The sequence below is a fragment of the Anabrus simplex genome, chromosome 1 (genome assembly GCF_040414725.1).
Source record: "Anabrus simplex isolate iqAnaSimp1 chromosome 1, ASM4041472v1, whole genome shotgun sequence".
NCBI classification, from domain to species: domain Eukaryota; kingdom Metazoa; phylum Arthropoda; class Insecta; order Orthoptera; family Tettigoniidae; genus Anabrus; species Anabrus simplex.
Window position 1 is genome coordinate 1,665,280,145 of NC_090265.1, and position 12,747 is coordinate 1,665,292,891.

Sequence of the window (12,747 nt, forward strand, 5' to 3'; positions counted from 1 at the left end):
GAATCAGTCGATTTCACGGAGGACAAACGATAGGCGAGAGTATGACTGGTACTGATCTTTGAATATGCACCTTTAAGATACTAGGAATAGGGTAATTTGCAATTTCTATGCCTATGAAATTCTCGATCACCTTTCTTATTTGACGCCTCACTTGGCCTATGCTTCTGGGCTGACAATTCAAGGTTGAGAACATTATGGCTACCTCAGCCACATCCCTCAACTAACTATGAGTTATGATTATGAAAACATTCGTAAATAAATATCATTAATGCTATATATTAGCATTTTAAATGCGTATTTAAGCAATGTGCATAAGTATACATAATCAATAAAGCCGTATTTTATTTTACACATGCATTTAAAAATCATTTACGCATTTATAATGCGCTTCAAATGATAAATACTACCTGTCATTTCGAAATGTTAATGCACAGATTTACAAGCTTGTTCTATGTCCCATAAATAGAATTTCATTTCATACAAATTGATTCACACCAGGAAGTTGTAAACAACACATTGTGCATAACGATTGCCACATTATTAAACAAATTCTTTCTGTCAGCTACGATGTCAAACAAAAGGAATATCCGTTATTTATGAGAGTTTGTAAAATATATTGCTGTGAATATATAAGTTGCATCGCTGGTGATGTCAAAATGAAAGTCATACATTTTGGTGATGTCACCTGTGTATATCGACGGCTTACTTCTAAAAGCTCGTATCTGGCAATGCTCTTTCTACCTATTATTTTCCTTAAGACTAGTAACGCCTCCCAGCCACATATTGATATGCAGCCCATCAGAACAATTTTCGTTGTGTTCATTTTCCTCTGCTGCTGTGTAAAGGAAATTGAACCTTAAATGCACTATACTGTAGGAGTGCGTAAATACGTGATGCAGACAACATACCTACCATACGGTATGGTAAGGTCCATTTTCCTTTACACATCAGCATAGGAAATTGAACACAATGAAAAATGTTCTGATGGACTGCATATCAATATGTGTCTGGGAGACGTGACCAGCCTTAAGGAAGATAATGCGTAAGAGGAGCATCGGGACATACGAGGTTCTAGAAGTAAGCCGTCGATATATTGACTATAGAGAAAATTACGATAAGTAAGTAATGTTTCATTTCACCTCCCAATATTAAATTCGTGAGGCCTTCTATTCCATCTAACCTGGCACAGAACAGATCACAGATGCCTGGACAGGAATAGAAAAATTATATGGATTTGTTTTATCATTTTCATTCCCTAGGTACAGGTAGGTAAACCTCCACTTTTAACTTATTTGGTGACTGGCTGCCTATATTACGTGCCTTGTGGCAATAGTAACATGTTGGCGAACTCCTAATTTCATGAAATTCGCAGCAGTGGTTTCGAACAATATATCAAGGCGATGAGAGAGGAAAATATTCAGTATTATCAAGACGGAGGGCAGACACAATATATGTTAGAGTGAGCATCCATTTTTGTCATTTTTTTAATGGTTGTTACGACCTTTAAATATTCATTCTCACACCTTCCTTCTTCTTCTTTTTAGTGGTTTTATAACGTCTCACTAACCCATCTAAGGTTTTCAGCGATGCAAGAATGGAAAAGTGATAAGATTGTGATGGCCGCGGCAAAGGCCTTAACTGAGGTACAACCCCAGAATTTTGCCTGGTATGAAAATGGGAAACCACAACTCCCTTCTTGAGCGTTGTGTTCATTACATAATTGCTTCAAAAATACATCTCGAAATATGTAATTCGGATTACATAGGCTTATTACAGCGCACTTAAATGAAACATCTATCACAACGGTCTGGTAACATGAATATCGTTTCTAATGCTAAAACCGGGTTATTTAAATTAACCTGTGTTAAGAAGGAAGGCAAAATAAATGTTGGTTCACTTCATCTGGTCTTCCGATCTGAATAGGTTAAGTCGAGAATAGGGTAAGGTTTTGATAATAATAATAATAATAATAATAAGAAGAAGAAGAAGAAGAAGAAGAATAATGCCGTATGGCCTTCGGAGTGGCCTGGTGCTGGTCTTTCTTGTTTACGAAATATTGGCGACCTGCGGGTCTGTGAGGATGGGGCCCTATTAAGATGATATTCTAATGTTGAAGATGACGCAAACCTCCAGACCCCGAGCCATAGGAATTAACTAATGGAAGATAAATTCTCCGATCCAGCAGAGAATCGAACCCGGGACTTCTAGGACACATGATCTGCAAGCTAACCATTTAGCCATAGAGCTGGACAGGTGTTGGTTATTCAGTCAAATGACCTGCAATTAACGAAGTACCACGTGCTAGGTCATTATTGCTGTGAGACTTTTTTTCAAAGAGCCAATACCGAACTCACAAGTTAACTTTCATGATTTGAAATGGTACGGAATGACAGATTGGTCACGAGAGGGGTGGTGTAACTCTGTACATTTAATGAGAAGAAGTTCGTAACTTTCCAGGCGAATACTGGCGAAAGACACAGTTAATCTTTTGTAAAGCTGATTTAGCCTTAGATGCACTTGTCGAGGCGACGTATAATTACGTTTTTCGAAACAAATTATGTTAGCCTTGGAGGTGAAATGAGTGGACAATTTGGGTCTGGATCTTCGGAGACTGCAACCTTTGAAGGTGTACTTGACTCACTCTGTCTTACAAGAATATCATTTGATGATACATATCATAAAGCATCTTGTCACTCAAATATCAACACAGCTGCAAATTGCATTGATATCCTTCTAAAATTTGGGCAATCCTCAGCGAGTTAAGCTATTTCCAGGCATCAATTGCTACCTGTCAAAGGAAATACTGTAAATTTAATTTAGGCCCATATTCACCAATGGCAGTTACTTTTCGTCGCTGTTTGAGTGTGTAAAGGAAATGAACCTCAAATACATTGCACCAGTCGCGTGCATTGAACCATATCTACCCCAAGGCTGCTGGGGTAAAGAACTTTGAATTAACATTTTCTGATTATTTCTTAGAATGCTTTGTATAATGTTTAAAAAATTGCGAACATCTAAGCCAAACCAAATACAGCTGTCTCGACAATCCGCTCGCACTACCGCAGTTCAGCTTCTCCAGAGAGCTGAGTTTCCCTGCCGGCGCAAAAGAGAGTTACCCCAGCGAAATTTAAGGTCGCTTGGGTGACGCATTCACTTGAAGCTTCCTTGTTCTGGGCGCTGGGTAGAGCTGTAGGCCCTCCCCCGACAGCAATTTACGGCGAGAGACCAGCTAGCCTAGGTAAGGTAATATTAGTTTTAGTACTCGACACTCGAAGTCTTCAGCGTCACACACTAGAGACTGCAAGAAAAATGTGCACATCTTAACAGTATAGCCTCTTGCACATCGTCTTGCTGGTATATGAAATAAATTGTAATATAGAAGAATATATTTTAGTCTTGGCTTTCGGCATGTATGCAGTTCTCTCGAACAATTCATTGATGTCACGTGTAGAGTATGTGTTCCGATAGCCGCAGAAAAATATTTAGGTTGCCCAGCATGAACACAACACAGAGCTTAGCGCGGAGTAAAAGAATTTTGTATTTGGTTGTCTGTGATGGTGGTATATAGTGAATTTTTGTGGTGTTCCTCTTGGATTATAGGTGAAGGTTTCGCGAGTTCTGTGGCATTCATGAATATAACGTGTGTTATACGTCGTGACAAATATTTTCCCTCGTTTGTCGTTGATGCACGCATACTCAGTCGGCTATGCGAGTGGAAGTTTAAAACTTTAGCGACGGTAAAATACCAGTTAAATTTTTCTGATTAGTAAAGATTAGGCTTTTTAAGTGTATTTTTGTGAAATCCATGACTGTACTATCACGAAGCATCACCAGATGAAATTGTAAGTACATCGTTTAAAATCTGCTATAGATTAAGTTATGATAGTTCGTCACTGCCTTGGATATCAGTTTGGAAGTATGTGCGAACGTGTGGTTGAAATTATTGTTGTAAGATTTTTCTCTGGTAGACCTATCCACGAAAAACGCAGCCTTATAAAGTGGTAATGTTGACTTTGGGGAGCGTAGTGGAGCTACGATTGTTTACAGTTAAAAAAAAAAACTTTTTGCAGCTGGGGTGATGAATATGTTCACCGCACGCCTCTGCATTACACTGTAGGAGTGCGTAAATACGTCATGCAAACATACCATACATTCAGGCGGTGCGGTACGTTAAGGCTCATTTTCCTTTGCATGTTAATGTAGGAAAATGAACACAACGAAAATTGTTCTGGTGGACTGCGTATCCATATGTGACTGGGAGGCGTGACCAGTCTTATGAACAGTCTTAAGGGAAATAATGGATAGGAAGAACATTGTGTAATACGAGTTTTTCCTCCCTCAGCGATATTTTGCTGTTACCTTATATTTACGAAATTCGGGTAATGGCATTATCACGGTTAACGCTCACTCCTGCATTCACCACGGAATTTGTTATCTCGGTTTACCAAAACTAAGTTTTCGTTTCAATGTGAATTTGAGCATTAATTTTTTTCACACTGACGCGCGGAAAACAAATGACTACCTTATGTCGCCATTATCGAAATGTAGAAAGTTTGTAATCATATTCTGTGTTTGCAAATAAATTATCAAAAAATAGGCCCAGTATTGACGGAAACGAAGGAAGAAACCAAATATGACATTCCAAGGGAAGGAACTGTTATTGAATTTTGTGGCAGAAAGCATTATAGTCATAGAGAATTTCAAAAATATGGAAATATTCCTTAGTTCTTAATTAAAAGATCAAACGCAATCGTGTACGGTACAATATATTGCCCATACTTGAGAATTCATCTTAGGCCTACATATGAGGGAGGAGCTTAATTCCAAAAGGTACAAAATCTCAACAGCCAAATTTTATAGGAAACGCAAAAATCTTGTGGTACTCACAGCTGTTTGAATATGTGCCTGTAATATTTTACATTTTGTTGATGATGATGATGATGCCTGTTGTTTAGAGGGGCCTAACATCTAGGTCATCGGCCCTTTTTAGATTTGTTGACAGGTATCATATTATACTGCTTGTGAATTATTTCTGTTTAGATGTAAAGCCCTTGGGTTTTATAACACAAATAAAACTGGATGTTGTACTTTTTGTCATTATATGTTTGAATATTAGTAGTTAATGTAATAGCAAATACTCTGGATGGCTCAGAAACGTAGTATGTTATACTTATTACAAACAAAATAAAGCAAAAATGGGGAGATTAACATATCTAGGAAAATACCTGAAAACAGCAATTAGGTTTATATTAAACTAAAAGAGATTACCATTGATAATATAGACTTACTGGTACAGATGGTTTACTTATTATAATAATAAAGTGTATATTATAGGAAAAATATCAATGCGACACCTGTGTGTCTGACTTATACGAGTACGTCATCGTGGACTACATCGGTATCACTTATGTCACCTTTCCTTACAACAGCATTAAGTATATTCAATACAGATATTTAGAATGGCAGGTCATCCAGTCTGTATCCCATAGCTGTAAGTACTTGGATGACATCATGTTTTTTAGCATCCTGTATATGACTGGTGAGAAACCTGGGATAGCCTGTTCAAAAGTGACTCATATTTTGCCCCTTTCTTTAGTAACCTATGATGACATAAGGGTTCAAAAGCATAGAAAGAGTGAATACCTGTGATAGGCTGTACTTTTAACCTCTTAGTTTCACTGATTTTGAATTTCTTGCTTGATGAAACATATTTTGGACATGCCTTGCCAATTAACCCAATGGAAATATTTATTTAATACATGAAGTACACAAAATTTCTGGAATTCAAAATCATATCCCTCTGGAAGCAATACAGTAGAATTCTTTCTTATACTTTTCTCCACTAACCCCAAAAGACCTATCAGCTGGAATGTAAGAATGACCTCTCACTGGAAAAAACAACCTATCTTTAATCTATACTCATGCGTAAGCATAAAATATGAAAAAAGGCAATAGTTCTTATTTTGTGACGCAAAAAAGACATGAATGATATCAATGTTATTTTCTTCACTAAGGGGTTTCAGAATTTTTGTGAAAAAGTCCCACATGCATTATATGCCTGGTAAATGTTATTCTTAGGCAAAGGCGGGCTCTGCATCAAATCAAATTTAACTGTAATACGGTTTGATGGCAATTCATTCAAATGTTTAAATAACGCTTTTGTTCTATGTTTGTGAACCATACGTTCAATAACCAATTATTTCTTTACCTCATAATTTGTTGCAACATTGTATTTTATGCTGTAGGCTAAGCATTCACTGGAAGTGTCCTGATGGAGGCTACCAAATCCAAGATTAAATTTTGTAACAAATATCTACAACGAAAATTTAAAAAAATGTTTTAACCTACCTAAATTCCGAACAGAAAAGCTCAGGTGCGGAGTTATATTAAAATTATGTGTGTTACGTTATAGTATAATTTTATGAAATTATTAATTGAGAAAGCTTATAAGTACACAACTGGCTTACCTTGTAGTAAAGGGAATATGTGCATTTTGGAGATGGCCTAGAGTCACCGTGTGCCTCAGAGAACGTATTCCACATTCATCTCACATTAAGGTCACAGGGAAGATACCTTCTTCTCGGAGATCTGCCACGGCCCCTGCACTTGAATGACAGAATTTGAGTTGCAATTTCGTATTTTAACGTCTTGATTTGTTCAGATGTTCGTGCCCCTCCTCTGGTCCCTGGTTTTGCTGCACCAGTTTCCACCTCCTCTTGAGCTGTATTTTCAACTTCCCTTCTGCCAACGTTTAATAGCGTCGTTGCCGGGACGAAACCTCCTATGTGAAAAATTGTAGCTTAGAACTTTGGCCGGTAAGGCTCTGTCATCTAAAGTGCAATATTGTGTGAATATAGTCAAGGGATTCTCGCTCTTCATGATGTATGTGCTGCGGGTCAGTATAACTCCAAAAATATTATCACATAGGAGGTTTTGTCCCGACAACGACGACGAGTTCATACATACACTAACAGTATCATTTCCACTTTTTTCTTCAAACTCACATTTTTCGTGATTCCTTGCTGTTTACCTTCGTGAGGCCTTCGCCGCACGGGAGATGTTATGTTCAGAAAACATTCTATAAAGTTTTTTTGTAACACGACATTTTTATTTTTCCAGAATTCCGCATGAAACTTCAGTATTCCAGCTTCAGTCAAATTACCAGAGCCACAAGAGTTATGGTGATAGTTTAGTTTAGGTTTTTCACAAGCTTTCGCCTAATATCTTTTTTCCACCTCTGCTTACGAACTTTCCGCTTTCTAGGCCTTTCCGTCTCCTGCGGTTCATCACAAAACTCTTCAGATATATCTGATTCCATTTTTCACACGTGATAGTGCAAATTATTTACAAACTCACTCCTCAAAAGCAGGATAAAGCAATCAAAACAGTGCGACAAACAATGTGAAAGTCACCATGTTGTTTATGATGTCATGGGACACAAATCAGCAGCTCTGAATCGATAACTGGGTTCGGTACGTCTTGACATCAAAAGCATGGCGGATTCGGTATCTTTTTCCGTAAAACGGAACACTATGGGAGGTGGTTTCTTTTGGCACGACATGTGTCACGCCAAATGTAGAACTAGGTTCAAGGAAGTGCTGCCATCTGTTAACTCAATTTTGAATATTTTGGATTTGGTACTTTTTTTTTTTTTTTTTGAAATAAGTTTCACATATGTGTTAGGTATTCCAGATTATGTTCGATCATGGAAAAGACTGACAGTGTGGAAGCTGTAGATAACCAAATACATGTTTCAAAATTAATGTCATCGTAGTCCTCAAAGTATGTACCGCGTTCTTTTTTTATACACCTAGGATGTTTTATTGCATAATCTTGGTCATATTCTTAGCCTCTGTGATTTTCTCTTCCAGTTAAACATTCCAGTCGTCTACAAACCGCCATCTTGAAAGGCTATTATCACACATTTCCTATTTTACCGGCCAGACTTTCTCCGGTAAAAGTCTAAACCGAGATAATACCCATAATCCGAGATAATGTTGTTGGGGAATATAGATATTTATCTGGAATTTCATAGCCTTAAACCATAATAAAAGCTTACGAATCATTCTCAATTTTAATTTTAAAGCATTTCTAAGTAACTGAAATACAACTCCCTGGTATAAAGTACTCTGCTTATGCAAAGTCAAAGAAAAAAATCCATTCAATAAATTATTTGTCAAAATGTTTGATAAGGATGCTCCATTCAAAGTAATCAGGTACAAACATTCACCAAACTCGTGGATAACAGTGACAATTAAGAAATTCATCTCTGCAAATGACATTCAAATAAGAAAGTATAACAAAACTAAGACCCTGGGGTGTCTGAAAATTACCGTGCCTAGGGTGAACGGTAAACTCTTTGTAATCGTCGCCATAAGACCTATCTGTGTCGGTGCGACGTAAAACCCTTAGCAAAAAAAAAAAACTCTTTGTACGGGATACTAAATTTGTCCACATTCACGCTCAGTGCTCGGTAAGTATACGTGCCGTGTTATTATTTTAGGATTCAAACCATTTTGTTACGCAAATGTAAGGCGGCAGACATCTTTAGACATCTCAACCAATCTTCGTAGTAATAAAGCGCAGAACCAAATCGCTTACCACAATATCATTTTTTTTTAACCGCGCTCCCCATCCTGAGTATTTTACTGAGGTCCAATGCATGTCATATTTTCTCTCATTCTCTCATTTCCAATCAAACCATTCGGATCAGGTCTTTAATTCAGAATGTGAGCTCATGATTTCGTCACGCTAAGTTTCGAATGTCCGTAGCCTTATCTTATATAAGGAGTCACGTCGAACAGTCCCATGCACATAGCTGACTGGTGACTTCTGTTATTTATGTGTTCCTACAGGTTTGCTGGTAATTAATGGGTGCCACGTATTACACTGAGGGAATGGCTGCCTGCTGCGTGTCGTTAGTTTCAAATGACCTTAGGTGCTGGCAAACTGAAATATACGGAAGTAAGCCAACCAGAAACCCGGTAACGTAGAAATCAGGAAGGAATTGGGACAGTTAGGCCACACGTTAAGAAAACTGGATGGAGCAGTTGACAAGTCACCGTAGAATGGAATCCGAGAATAAAAAGGAAGCATCGAGAACCCAACAATACTTGGAGGCCATCAGTTGGAAAAGAGCTGACTGGAAAGGGGAAAACATGGTATAAAGCAATAGACCTGACTCCAGAACGTTCCGAATATTGAGCTGTCTGGATGCCCTTTCCTGCACAAATTGAAGTAGTAATTAGATAGGCAGACACATCACACTATGTTTAGAGACAAAAGGGACAACTTCCGGATACTTTTGTGCTGCCATGAGAATTTCAATAATAAATCGTCGTTGAAGAAACAAATCCTCGTGTCTTTTAGGACCACTTCTTACAGAGATCAAGAGAAAAGGAATATAGAGAATGGGAGGAGGAGTCAGTGGGGCATGGGTACAGGACTCGTCCTTAGAGACAGTTTAGTTTGCACCATAAAATACAATTAGTGCCATAAGTCATTAAAATAACCATTTTTGTGACACATTTAAAGCAATTTCAGAAGATTGAGTTTTAAGCATTCATGAACACAAGAGAACATCGTCTAAGTATATTTGACTTGAAAAGTTGTCGGCGGATACGGAGTGGATCTCAGCCCAAGCGTGGTTACGACTGGTTCGTGGTCTGACAGCTCTGCACTCGGGCCGGCCAACCGAGCAAAGGAAGGGTGACCACGACTCTACCGTGGCTCTACGCTTCTGTATTTAGGAGACGCAGAGGGGGTAGTCACCACAGCCTCCTGTCCTGGGAATGGTTTTCCATGTTACTGCACTAAGGCGAATACAGGAACAGTTCGTAGTAAAGGTCACGGCCGGCAATCTTCTCACCTTATCCGTACATCTCCTTCTCCGATACAAATATGCTGGCCTGAGAGAAAGCATCACCGTCTGGGAGGCCCGCCTCCCCCTTCAAGAGAGGAATGAAAACATTTAGTAGTGCAGTAAAATGTAACTTTACCGAGCTCGATAGCTGCAGTCGCTTAAGTGCGGCCAGTATCCAGTAATCGGGAGATAGTAGGTTCGAGCCCCACTGTCGGCAGCCCTGAAGATGGTTTTCCGTGGTTTCCCATTTACACACCAGGCAAATGCCGGGGCTGTACCTTAATTAAGGCCACGGCAGCTTCCTTCCACTTCCTAGACCTTTCCTATCCCATCGTCGCCATAAGACCTATCTGTGTGGGTGCGACGTAAAACAAATAGAAAAAAAAATCTAACTTTTACAGATGCCGGGGGTGATGTATCAATTATAAAGTCTCTTTAACTCACCACATCGTGCAGTCCGTACACAAAGTTTCCAAACATGCAGGGAAAGAACAAGCAAGGAGCACTATTCTCTAACCACACCGACGATGAAAGCGCACTGTCTTGCCAGTTAGGTGGGTGGGTATATTTATACTAACTTACGTGGAACTCACGAGCACGCTGATAAAATGGCAGGATATTCCGAAAGTCCGGAAAAGTGCGTGCCGTCAGGGGTAACTTAAAGAGTGGGCCGAAGGGAGGAGTAGTGGTGTCCAGTACAGTACGTGCTTGAGCTCGGAGAACGCTGGTAGTATCGGGGAGTGTAGTGATTGCTCACAAATAGGAGGATGAATGTTCATACGGTAACTTGTGATAGTTACAATTCCTCGTCATGTGGGTGGCGTAACGCTGGCAGAAAATGCTCACGTACTGTGTAGAGATGAGAAGAATGCAAGAATGAGGAATGTTGCCTGCAAGCACGAACTTCCTGTTCTACCCAGACAGACCGGCTCTTATCTACTACACGAAAACATTAACTCACACTTTTGCAGTTTGCTGGATTACAACTGACAAGAGCGAATAGCTGCCAATAGAAGCTAATGTAAAGTCGCCTGGGTAGTAGCGGAGTTGCTATGGTAACCATTGCGTCACTGGCTCTGCTGGCGTAAACCCCTTCGCCCCGTGCCTCACCTGGCATGTGCATTCTTCTGACCTCCCAACAATAGTGACGACAGCGAGGAGCTTGGAAACAGCCAAGAAGAAGAAGCAGCAGAAGAGGGAGAAGACAGTTGACATTTGCACATGACTTGTATAGCTTTCTGTAAATAGTGGCAGAAGACAGACCGTACTGAATGTGGAGTATAGGGGGTCATGTTGCAGAGATTAGGGAGTTAATGTCTAGTAATCTTCACCCCAGACGTTGTGTTATTTAATGATGACAAACACGTTGTGTTACAGTACACAAGTTTCGCATATTCACTGACATCACATTATAATGTGGGATTGATATTGTAACCACTTGTTACAGTTGTTCCTTTCCACCGTATTTCATCACACTGTCCGTATGAACTTAGGCAAACACATCTCTATTCACTGCAGGATCGCATATTAAATCACGCGTCAAATTCTGTGTATGAGCTGACAATATACAGATTAGTGATGGTGGTCGGTCAGCGGGTGCACCAGTCGTGATCACCAAAAGTCGAACATGGCCTGTCATGAAGGTGTTCTTTCACGTATAATGGTCAATGGGATATGAGGAGAGTTGTTGTTCAGTGAGTCATTAGCCCCATGTGCTTAGTAGGAGAGAAGCCTGTATTTATTTAGTGTCCCTACCGGGGAATATATTTGAAGACCACAGGGAAAAACATGAGAAGCACCGTTTTCCTTCCAGCCCTACATTCAGAATATCGTCGGCTTACTTCTAAAACCTCGTATGTTTCAATATTATTCCTACGCATTATATTCCTTAAGACTGGTCACGCCTCCCAGCCACATATTTATATGCAATCCATCAGAACCTTTTTCGTAGTGTTCATTTTCCTATGCTAACGTGTAAAGGAAAATGGACCTTAACACACCGTATTGTAGGGATGTTGTTTTCATAGCGAATTTAAGCACTCCTACAGTTTAATGTATTTAAGGTTCATTTTCCTTTACACGCTCCCATAGGAAAATGAACACAACGAAAATTGTTATGATGGACTGTACATCCATGTGTGGCTGGGAGGCGTGACAAGTCTTAAGGAAGAAAAGGGATAGGAAGTGCACAGGGACATACGAGGTTTTAGAAGTAAGCCATCGATATGGAGAGGTTGCCCTGAGAATGTTTTTCCGTGGGTTACCATTTTCCTGCAGTAAGACGAATGCCGGGACAGATCCACAGCCACGGCAGCTTTCCCAATTGCCTTTCTCCACATCACAACAAATCTCCTGACTTGAGAAAGGGCGTCACCATCCACGAGCAGCCCCATACCCATTCAAGGTTCGGAATGGAAACTCGTGTAGTTAGTTAATTCATTAATTAGTTAGTTTGTTGGTTATTTATTTATGTAGTTAGTTAGTTAGTTAGTTAGTTAGTTAGTTAGTTAGTTAGTTAGTTAGTTTAATTTGGTAGGTAGGTAGGTATGTATGTAGGTAGGTAGGTAGGTAGGTAGGTAGGTAGGTAGTTAAATGCATTATTCTGTAGGAGGGCGTGATTGCATCATACAAACAAGTACGGTGCAGTAAGGTTCATTTTCCTTTACACACCCGCATAGGAAAATGAACACAACGAAAGTTTTTGTGATGAACTGCATATCGTCGGCTTACTTCCAAAACCTCGTATGTCCCAACGCTCTTCCTACCCATTATATTCCTTAAGACTAGTCACTCCTCCCAGACACATATTTTTGTGCAATCCATCAGAAACTCTTTCGTAGTGTTCATTTTCCTGTGCTGCCTTGTAAAGGAAAATGGACCTTATC